This window comes from Lycium ferocissimum, chromosome 11, assembly GCF_029784015.1.
Source record: "Lycium ferocissimum isolate CSIRO_LF1 chromosome 11, AGI_CSIRO_Lferr_CH_V1, whole genome shotgun sequence".
Taxonomy (NCBI): domain Eukaryota; kingdom Viridiplantae; phylum Streptophyta; class Magnoliopsida; order Solanales; family Solanaceae; genus Lycium; species Lycium ferocissimum.
In genome coordinates, this window is record NC_081352.1 from 21,166,373 (window position 1) to 21,178,970 (window position 12,598).

Below are 12,598 nucleotides of genomic sequence, written 5' to 3' on the forward strand. Positions count from 1 at the left end.
TCTCATCCTATGCAATGACTATTTCACCCTTAATTTTTTCGATCCTCCGTTTATGTAATACACTTTTATATTATATACTCCCTCTGTTTCAATTTATGTGAACCTATTTCCTTATTAGTCCGTGCAAAAAAGAATGACCTATTTCTATATTTGAAAATAATTTACTTTTATACAATGATTTATAGCCACACAAACTATATGCGACTCATTTTACACCACAAGTTTAAAAGTCTTCTCTACTTTCTTAAACTCCGTGCCCAGTCAAATGAGTTCACATAAATTGAAACGGAGGGAGTATGATATATTTTTTAATCTAGGTATTTATAAATTATTATTTAAGTTCGTTAACATTACAAGTAGAATAATACTTTTACGAATTTGTATCAAAATCTAATGCTATTTTTTATGATTATTATTTCAATATCATATGTGGTAAGTATGTACATGTGTATGTAGATGCATGTGTATATATTTAATTTTCATTTCTCTCTTATTCTCTATTGTTCATAAAAATAAACAAGTTTTGGTTTGTCACTAATGGAATATTTCTTGAATTATAATAAAACTCATTTACAGTATAAATAAATCATTTAAAAACATTGCCTTTATTTTTAATTGTTTTTGCATTACCTGCATAGATATATATTTATACAGTTATTATGACCTGTTATTTTTTACTTGTATAAATAAATATTAAAATTTTGATTATTCTAAATAAAATTATTACATTTTATTTATTCTGCTAATTTTTTTTTTATCAAAAACATCATTAACTTATATACTCAATTTGTATTTCTCACTTTTTTCTTCACTTAGAAGATAATATTTATTTTTATAAGAAATTTGTTGCATAAATTAAGAAAATAAAAAATATCATGATTTTTAGAAAAGAAAAAAAATAAGACAATAGTTATAATGTTAGGGTAAAATAGACATTTAAAAAAGTCAAATAAAATAAAGGAGAGAAAATATTTATTATTTAAATTTAAGGAGGGAGTTTAATTTTTAAAATATAATTAAAGAATAAATAATTTTTACCATGATCAAAATAGAGAAGTTTGGCTCTTAAAATTTGACCAACGTCAAAGAAATTGAGATGGAGGGAGTACACAGGAGGAGGGCCTTTCTGTTTTTAGTGCCAGAAAAAAGCAGTGGCACAGTCCCCAGCGAAAAAAGGAGGGGTCCCAGAACAGTTCCCTAGTACTTCGATTCTGTCCATATCTTGACAAATAGATACATTGAACCTCGTATAGTATGTGATACAATCTCTTATTTACATTTTTTATTCGGAAAAGGGTCAAATATACCCCTGTATTATTGGAAAAGGATCAAATATATCATTTATTATATTTTGGGTTTAAATATATCTTTGCTGTTATATTATTGGTTCAAATATACCCCTCATCCTTTAAAGTTATCTAAGTTGAACATCCAATATTATGTGACACTAATATTTGATGAGGTGGATCTTGCACGTGGCCTGTCGCCTCACCACTCCTAACCCATTTTACCTCTTCCCTCTATTTGTCCTTCCACCATTTCCTTCCCCTCCACAATCATTGCCACAAATAAGAATTGAGAATTTTGGCACTTATATAAAGACGGAGAATTCTTTCGGCACAATGATAAGAACTATAGCATCGTCAATTGAATTTCCAAGATATACCTGCCAGTGATCAATAAGTGTCAAAACAAGGATCAAGATGATTGTTACAAAAACAGTGTACAACTGCTTATACCTAGAAGAACCATCCCATTGGCACTCAAAAATAAATATGCTCCTTGAAAGCCCAATCCGATTCAGAGGAATATTGATAGGGCTTCAGTGTCGTTACCATCTTAGACAATACCTCCCAAATCTTAATTCTTGGAACATGGTCCTAAAATATTTACATTTTCACATTCCCAAATTTCTTCATTTCCAGTTCTCCGTCTTTATTTAAGTGTCAACACTCGAAATTCTTAGTTGTGGCAATAGTGGTAGGGGAAGGAAATGGTGGAAGAACAAATAAAGGAAAGGGGTAAAATGGGTTAAGGGTGGTGACGTGTCGGGCCACGTGGCATCCACCTCATCAAATATTAGTGCCACGTAGGATTGAATGTCCAACTTGAACAATTTTAACGGAGGAGGGTTATATTTGAACCAATAGTATAACAACAAGGGTATATTTGGACCCAAAGTATAACGAAGGGTATATTTGGCCCTTTTCCGATAGTACAGGGGTATATTTGGCCCTTTGCCGTTTTTATTTCTCCTTTGGGTGTCCTATATCGATTTTGGGATCAATTAATGTGAACTTATATCGGAAAATCTCATTTCTAAGGATAAATTTATTTACCCTAAAAAAAGTACAGTTTAATTTATTTGTAGTTTAAAGAATACGTGAATTAATTTGTTATAAATAATGAATGAATAGTTGATAACAAGTAAGAAAATCAAGTTAATAAGCCAATATAAAAAAGAAATGATATAATTGAGCCTGGGCTGGTATGATCCGCAGAGAGAATTCTTTGATAAGTTTTTCTCCGGTGGAGCACTTGCACGCCTCAGCCTTTGTTAAATAAATGCTGATTCGGAGCAAAAGATTAGTTAAACTATGCAAATTACAAGGACTGGATTGTATAACTGGGTGTAAGAAAGTGTATTTCAATGCCTCAACAGTGAGCTATTAGGCTCCTTTTATAGTTGATAATCACCAGCTTTGAGCTGTTAATCTAGCCTAATAATGAGCAATAATAGACAATAAATGCTACTTTAATTCTAAAATGTAACGTCTGCTTCAAATCTGAACCGGCCATATAACGTTAATCTTTCATAATGACCCAAGTCGACTCCCTCAGAAGGTTCGCTCCGGGTTTATCCGAAAATTCTCCAGCAATGTTTCACTTTCAACTGCCATGTGCTCCATTCTCATTGTGTCACGTGTCGAGCTATATCATGTCATGTATACAAAATTACTCTATGCTGAATTAGATGATTCCATATCCAAGGTTTGATTTTTAATACTCTTAATTATAAGAGAAAAATAAGTATAGGGCTGAAGGAAGATGAATATTTTACGTCTTTGAATGGTCGGAGTCATCGACAATGTAATCGAATTTACATATAATTGGAGATCTATTCTCCCCTAAATTTCTCAAAAAGTAATTCTAGAATTTTTTTTAATATTAACGATTCTTGATGCTTAGAGGGAAACGACGAAATTAGCTATTTAGACAGACCATTGTTCAGGAGTATTAAATCAGTGAATGTAAAATAGCAGTGCAACATACTACTGCTTAGTTATTTTTTATATTGTATGAAAACTTCATATTTGCTTTGAGTCAAAAAAGAAAAAAGTGATGCATCAAGTTTGCCACTTGCTTAGTTATTTTTTATATTGTATGAAAACTTCATATTTGCTTTGAGTCAAAAAAGAAAAAAGTGATGCATCAAGTTTGCTACTCCTATAAAAGTGAACTAAGACTTGTTAGAGTTCGAAGATTCATTGCGACCTCAATATATACAAAAACTTATCTTGAACCTAAAAGGCTAAAATCGTGAAGGATTCTAGGAATTAACTTTTGATTTGAAACCTTGAAACATAAGACATAACCACTCGCACAAGTTATAACAATTAGTTAAGACATTTCTCTACTATCAAGTCATACCTATATGTAATAGTAGGTAATTTCTTTTAATTTTTAAGATTACAAATCACACATTTTAAGGAAATTTGCCTGGAGATATCGTTGGGTTGACCTAATAACATAAACAATTCTTTACGCTAACGATGTATATAACTTAAACTTATTTAAAAACTCTAGTACGTGGTACTTGTTTTCCTTTTTGCATAGTTAATTTTCATTTTCCATCAAAGCTTCTGTTATTGTTAAAAAAAAATAACCAAAGCTTCTGTTTGGTTGTGCCAATTTTCTCTCTGAACACTTATATGTTAAAGAGTATTACTATCCAGTAATAAGAAATAAGAACGATGTTGTGTGGTATTTTCTTTGATAAATGAGCTAATTTGTGCCAGCGGTACCTGCAATAAACCTAAAAGTGGGTGCCATTGTATTCTACTACATGACCTCGATCGGTAAAGTTTATTTTGCAGATAAGATCCTTTTTTCGGTTGGAAACTCGGAACATTTCATTGTTATTTTCTCTTATGGAAGGTCAAAGTAGATATATAGAGGCAGGGGCGGATGCAGATACGATACCCAGCTCATCTTAATCCAATATTTTCGATACGGAGCATAAATTTATGCGTAAAAATTTACTAAAATTACAATAAATAGTTGGTATGAACTCATAACTTTAAGAATATAATGATTTCAAAACAAAAAAAATAATTTAAAGGTTGAACCCATAAAATTTAAATCCTGAACCCACCTCTATATAGAATTAGTAAGTGTTGGCCAAAATAACAAGTCACTCCCCTAATGCATTAAGTACCTACCACATGAACTAAACTTTTAGCAATAATTGACAGAGGCGGATTCAGAATTTGAAATTTATGGGTTTCTATAATTACCTCAAGTTGATATACAATAATAATTGGATTCACAAATAAATGTTTACAAAACATTATTAGATATTTTAAAACATAATACCTAGCGCCGCGATCCCTTCATTAACTGACTTGTTTAGCGGGCATTCCACGCAATGACCTGTGTGGTTCCCGCATCTATTAGGAGGGGATTCAGATAAAGTAAGTAACTCAAAAAGAGAATAGAAGATTTGAACAAAAGTTATTGAATTACCGTTAATACTGTAAATCTGCCACTAATAGTTGGTATAGAAATAAACCACAAAAGGAAGATGTTTCAAGCATATAACTATAAAATGCAAAACTTTCTCCACTATACCTATCTCTATATAAAGGTAAAAAAAACTAAAGAGTTTCAAGGATTACTAACGTGCACCCTCGCCGGCATGGCCAAGGGACGGGGAAAGAAGAACCACTCTACAATACAACTATCTGAGTTGAAAAGAACTAAACCAGTCCGGCGACCATTCGTGCCGGATGTGGTGGAAACCAATGGTACAGGAAAGCAAAAACAAGTGGAAACCCCGTTACCGGCGACCAGCTCTCCCACTCCTGAAACAGTGACATGCGGAATTGTAGCTACGCTGACATCCCATCCAGTACTTTCAGCTGCTGCGATAAGTCTGATTGACCCTTCACGATCCAACGACGGGGATAGTGGCAAGCAACCAGCTGCTGCTACAACTGGAAAGCACACACAGCCACCGATTCCGGCAGAGAAACAGAAACAAAATTGGGCAAATTTATTTGAAGGTAACAGACTTGCTTCCCGAGGTACTAATCTTTCCTTCATTGCTCCAATCCTTCAAAATGGGGTTAAGATTATTTAGTTGAATGAAGCTGATATTACAAAAGAGACAGAGTATTGGAAGATGGCCATGATTGTGTACATAGTAGGAGCATCCCCATCTATTGGGGCACTTGAACGATACATCGGTGCTCAGTGGAACTCTATAGCTAAGCCTAAAATTTACTATCATAATAACGACTATTTTGTAGTGAAACTCAACAACATGAAGGATAGAGATGAGGTCCTACTGTATGTGTTTAGCAATAAGCCGTTGATAGTGAGATCATGGAAGCCTGATTTCAATTTTGGTGATGAGGTTTTAAGAGTGGTTCCACTATGGATTAAGCTACCTAAATTGCCACTCAATTGTTGGGATATTGAATCCTTTAGCAAGATATATAGTGGTCTAGGTAACCTAATGTACACCGATGAATGTACGAGCAAAGTGGAGAGGATCTCATGTGCAAGGGTTCTCATAGAAATGGATGTAACGTCCAGGATCCAACTGATAGGGTCTTTGATTAAGAGGTTTGGTATGATTGGGTACCCGACTATTGCAAAGAATGCCTCTAGATTGGGCATAATTGTAGTAGGTCCCCACCTACAGCCAATCCTACTAAATAGAAGAAGAAGCGCAAGTAGAAGCAGAAGCAGATTGAAAGAGTGAAGGATAATGTAAAGGGACACAAGGAGCAACCTAGGAAGCTAGTGAAGCAATGGCACCCTAGGCCTGAACAGAGCTCAAATGATTTTGTAGTGCAACTTGCAGTGTCAACAGAACAAACTATAGAAGCAGCTATTGAGTTGAACTCAAGTGACTTTCCACCATTACATAAGAAAGATGTATGAAAGAGTGTCAAGCCCAAGTCAGCAACCAAGAACTCTATCAGCCCCAATTCAAATGTTGTGAATATGGAGAATGGGTTCAACCCTCTGATCATTCATCATGGCCTTAGATGTATTTAAACAAACCCAGGAGCAAAAGAGGGAACAAAGTAGCATGGTGAGGCCTGATGGTGACCCCCCTGATCAATCAATTTATCATTGAAGTTAGTTACCTGGAACGTAACGTTCGGGGTGTAAATAAAGTCTATAAGCAAAAGGAATTTAAAGTTTTTTTAATGATAGTAAGATTAGTATTATAGATGTACTGGAGAATAGGATGAAGGAAATGAATTGACAAAAAATTATTGACAAGGTCACTACACATTGGCAATGGTATGCCTACTATGCTCAAAGTGACAAAGGAAGAATATGGATTTTATGGGACAACACAAAGGTAGATTATATTCTAATTACTATGACTGATCAGGTGATACATGGCCATATTAGAAGTTGTAGTTTGCCGCTGGATTTATGTTTCACTGATGTTTATGGGTGGCACACTGTGGAAACAGGAGAAGCTTATGGTCACAACTGGATAGCATTGCAACTGGTATTAATGGCCCATGGCTTATTATGGGAGACTTAACTGTTATTTTGCACAATGATGATAGGACTAACGTAACAGTATTACAAGAAAGTGAAGGAAGAGATTTTAAAGATTGTTTACTTAGGATTGGGCTGTGTGAACTGAAAACTGTTGGAAGGGATTACACATGGACAAATGGCCATGTCTTTAGTACAATTGACAAAGCTCTTGCAAACCCATCTTGGATGACATCTATGTCACAGTTAGAGGTAGAGATCCAAGACCCCATATGTTCAGACCACTCTCCACTTATCATGGATTTTGCTGAACCAATCATAAGAAGGCCTAGACCTTTTAAATTCATGAACCATCTTGTACAACATCAAAGCTTCAAACAGAGTATTCAAAAAGGGTGGAATAAGCCTATCCCTGATACTTATACGAAGAGAGTTTGGGCCCAGCTTGAAAATGTCAAAAAAAAAAAAAATGAAATGTCACGACCCAAACCGGAGGGCCGCGACTGGCATCCAAAACCCTACTCGACTGAGTGCCATACAACTATTCCATTTAGGAGTCACAACTTCTCCCTTATCGTTAATTCAAAGAAAACCTTTGGTCATAAATAAAATCTTTACAAAGGAAACAAAGCATAAAGACACATCGACCTATAAGGTCGCTTTACACAACTGTCGACTCCTCGACGCCCTATGACACTGTCTGCAAAAGTCTCTAACGTACACGAGATACCATAATATAAGTACTTTGACTCGGCAACACTCCGAACTGAGATGGAGTTCACCAATCCAGCTGATAGTCTGGGAACATCCTATAGCCAAATGTCTTCTACGCATACGTATACACGCACGCGGTATGAAACGCGACCCCGAAGAAAAGCGGGTCGTGCGAGATGTGTACTGAGTATATAAAGCATGAAATACAGAAAATGGGGTTATAACCAAAGTAAGAAGTACAGAAAGTGAGCACAATAACCAGAATACCAAAATGCTTGCGTTTGAAATACAAATCATGCATGTCAATATCATATACATATATCCGGCCCATTATAGGACCGGTGAACATGGTCGCCACCCCGTCTTTGGCGCCATAACACAAAAGATATTCCGGAACACGACATAACTCCATATCAAGATAACTCCGTAACACAAAGATAACTCCGTATCACGGATAACTCCGTAACACGCATAACTCCGTAACACAAAAGATAACTCCGTAACACGGTATAACAACATAACACATCATAACACACCATGATATACATATATATATATATATATATATATATATATATATATATATATATATATATATATATATATATATATACGCATCCCGGCCCGCTAGTGCGGGACTCGGAGAAAGATGCGAAAATAGAATGCACAAACAGAATAGTGAATAGCCATATGTATACAAAATCATCTTTTGAGACTCGATAGGTAAGTAAGTAATCAACACTCGAGTATTAAAATGATAGCCAGATTAAGTTCTTTCTAAATGTCGCTATAAGCTGTATTAAGGGAAGACCCAGGGATCCTAGACATGTATCAAACCAGTCCGAGCCCGCCTATGAAAGTTACGGACATTATTCGTTGTAGAACCCTCTACGAACGTATCAAAGCAATCCGAGGCCGCCTATGAAAGTTACAGACATTATTCGTTATAGAATCCGTTAAGAATAGGATCTCCCTATGCATCATGTACTATCCAATCATACAAAAGACTCGAGGGCAATAGCTCGACTATATTAAGAATGCTAATATCAAGAAATGAATAAGAGTCATAAACACGCTCGGAACTTATGAATAGAGTTACCCCAAGGCTCGTATCGTATCTCACTTACATCTAAGACATGCCAAAAGAAAGAAGGGATAGGCTTTACATACCTTGTCTGCTTCCTAAGTTAATCCGAACTTAAGTCTCGGGCTTCCCAAGATCTATAACAACGTCATTAGATACCAAACATTAGCTATAGGTACTTAAGAATCCAATCCTAAGCTAGCGCTTCATTTATAGAAATTCGGGCAGCATTTCCTTTATAAATTTAACAAACCCCGAGAATTCCACTCGGCCAAATTATCAACAACAATACCAATCATTAACCATAATATTTCCAACTCCAAAATAGTTCATAACCATCCCATATGATGTTTGTCCCATAATTCCATCACAGAACCATTTTATAACAATTTTACAGCTCCTTCTTCGTAAATAAACCAAGATTAACGTTAATAACAAGAGATTCATACCTTTCTTTCGATAAAATGCTATATCTTCACTTATCCGCCTTGAGCTTAAGCCACAACGCCTCAATACACAATTTTGTAGTTGTAAATATACGCCGTCGGGATCGGGATTTGGGAATTATACCTGGTTTGGGCTAAAACTTGGCTTGGGGGGTTGGGGGGAACTCTCGTAATTTTGGAGAGGTTTTTGGGGTTTTGGTGCAGAAAATGGGGGTTAGCCCCCTTAAATAATGTTCCGAATCTGCCTGCACCGCCTCAGAAATCGTTCAGCGCGATCGCGCTACCTTTGGGCGCGTTCGCGCAGGCCAGTTTTTTTCTGACTGCGCCTTCGTTCGGTAAAAAGGTCATAACTCTTGATCCCGCTATCGTGTGAGAGCCTACGACCTATGGTTAGAAAGATCTTTCAATTATCTACAACTTTAATTCTTTGAGATTTTCCAAATTCCAAACTTATAATAGCGTTTTGGCCCCTCCAAGGCAGATCATCCGAAAATGTTTCCTTAAATCGTCCTTTTGGAGGGCCTATGCCCATATTTGGCTTAAGGATCCATCTTAGGACTTGCTCAACTTTCCATGTACTACTCATATATCTCTTCATATGTCCAATATAAAACTCCGACATGTGAGCCCCACTTAGCGTGTAGCAACTAGGGTTTCTCATTAAATGCCATATGAACCAATTCACCCCATACGGTCTCCAAATGTCATATATATGTTATTATTATATTCTTATAATATAACCTTCATTCCGAACCCGGACCTCAAAATTTGTTCAGCGCGTTCGCGCCTCGTGGTGGCGCATTCGCGCTGTGTTGGCCCTTGGCCTTCTGCGCGTTTGCGCCACTCCCTGGCGCGTTCGCGCAGACTATTTTCCTGGTCTCCCAGCCCAACTTGTAACGTCCATATTTCCTTACCCCGATGTCCTATTAAGGAGCGGTTTGTTACGTCGAAAACTAGACTTCCCGAACTTCACTTTAGGATTTTGTTTCACTTCAGAACTCTTAATCTACTCAGAGATATTCTTTCTCCCAATTAGATAAAATTCCATACCACCTTGCCTAACTTTCATTCAAATCCTCGGAAGCTTAATCTCCTTAGTTCACTTGTTTCCCAATCCTTCTATAACCTGTTATGTGAACTCAAACTCTTATAATCATAAAACGAGTGCCTACGAATAGCTAACACTAAAAAAAATCTCAACGTGCAGAACTACGGGGTGTAACATCCTTCCCCCCTTAAAAAAATTTGTCCTCGAATGTTGTAGTTACAACTCCACGGCGTTTGTACTGATGTCTTGAAGTGACTGCCCTTCTCTTAGGCTCCAATTGCCTTATCTTTAACATAGGTTGGTCAACCTCTTCTCATTCTCCCTTAGCTCTTTATTGAACTCATTGATAATGCTATAGCCTTCTGTTCTTATATAACTAAACTAACATTCAATTAACATTCCATTCCTATCAAGGTGGCTTTGGTTCGCCATAGCTATACTACTTGCCGACTTGCAAGCACCTTCTCTTACTTGCTCGTCAATCCTCCACTAGTGGACAACTCCTTTGCTTAGCTATGGCACCTTCCTTGAGTCTCTTTTTCTTCGAAGTGTTTTTCTCCACTTGCCACTTTTATAGTATTAGCCCGAAAGTCTGTAGAATGTCCTCTCAGAAGTGAAAATCTATTTTATTTCTCGAAGACTCTTCTGTTTCCGAAGTAATCGTGTCAATATGACTGCACATTTCCCTTCGAATGCCCCTCACCCTTCTCTTAGGTCTAAACCTGTAGGACTTCTTAGCACACTTCCCAGGGGGTCACCCATCCTAGTACTAATCTAGCCCAAGCACGCTTAATCTCAAAGTTCTGATGGGATCAGGTGCGTTAGTGCTGGTATGATCGCATCCATCCTACTACGTGGCCTTCAGCACGTGACCTAAAACAAGATGAAGTTCTAACGGATCCCAAGAAAAATTCCGGTCATGCATCTCCCTCCGAATTGGAAAAGTTCCTCATGTTACTGACCACGCAATGTTGTTTTAGTCTTTGGAACTCCCTATTACTTCTCGATTTTTCCATTGTCGGGTGTCATAATTTCTCTAATACCTTAGTCAGTCCTTGTGCTCGTACTCAAGCTTACTTGCTTCCCCCTTAAAGGTTTTACCTTATGGTGTTGTATTCCATTGCCATTCTCGATTGAAATTTCATCCCATAATAATCCTTTCGTCATCGATTTTGTTCTTTCACTTACAAATCCTTCAAGTTCCCTACTTGTCATTACCCAAAATACTACTTTAAATCTCAAATCTTGCCTATAATAATCCATAGGGATACTCTGTCACACCCTAACTTTATAGGGCATGATGGGCACCCGACCCTTACTTAGGGCCGAGCGAACCCGCAGATTCTCGTGATACTCATAGTCATACTGGGCCCTTAAATCATGAAGTGAGTGCATAATGAAAACTTTTCAAGGAACGACATGCTTTTCGTCTTTCTCAATTCAAGTAAAATCGGTAAACATATGAAATCTGTAATATAATGATACATCGGCTTACAGAGCCGCTTACAAGACCGACTCGTTACATACGTGACCCTGTCTGCAAAGTCTCTAACATAACTCAAGATACCATAACATAAACACTCTGACTCGGCAGCACTCCGGGAGGAAATGGAGCTCGCCAATCCAGCTGGAACATCTTCTACTCATTCGTATACACTGCGTGGCATGAAACGCGGCCCGAAGAAAGGGGTCGGTACGAAATATGTACCGAGCATGTAAAGCATGAAATACGATGTGGTCATCTTGAATAAGGAGTACATAAAATCATAAGGCTTGACTCTGAAACATAAATAAATAATCATCATGTACGTATGCATGTATAACGTGTCCCGGCCCTCTAGTGAGGGACTCGGTAAGTAAAATCATCATATGCATGTACATCATGTCATCATATATATATATATATATATATACCGTACCCGGCCCTCTAGTGAGGGACTCGGTGAATAGCGTGTCCCGGCCCTCTAATGAGGGACTCGGTAAAGGAGATCCTGTCTCCATCATGTATATCATACTCGGCCCATCCTGTGGGCTGGCGCCATCATCACATCATCATATATATACCGTACCCGGCCCTCTAGTGAGGGACTCGGTGAACAATGCAGTGGAATGTGCATGAATACGTGTCCTGGCCCGGGACTCAGTGAAGGACATATTGAGGCTGGCACGAGCAGAGTAGTGAGAAGCCATATGCACATAAATCATCATTACAGACTCAATGGATAAGTAAGTAGTCGACGCTCGAGAGTTAAAACAGTAATCATGTTTAGTTCTTTCAAAAAAAAGTCGTTAGGACTATACAAAGGAAAATCTCGGGGATCACGGATATGCATCAAACCAATCCGGGCCCGCCCATGAAAGTTAGAGTCATTATTCGTTATAGAATCTTCTATGAACGTTTCGAAGCGATCCGGTTCTGTCTATGAAAGTTAGGGACATTTTTCAACATAAAATCCTTTTGGAGCAAAACTCTTTATACAACATTTGAAATCCAATCATACAAAAGACGTAAGGACATAATTCTACGACATTAAGAATGCCAACATTAAGAGGTGA

The 12,598-nt window shown here is 37.3% G+C and overlaps 1 pseudogene; it reads right to left on the reverse strand.

Annotated features, from left to right (window-relative positions):
* Positions 1 to 10,765: 10,765 nt before the first annotated feature.
* Positions 10,766 to 10,886, reverse strand: LOC132038697 (5S ribosomal RNA; annotated as a pseudogene).
* Positions 10,887 to 12,598: the final 1,712 nt, after the last annotated feature.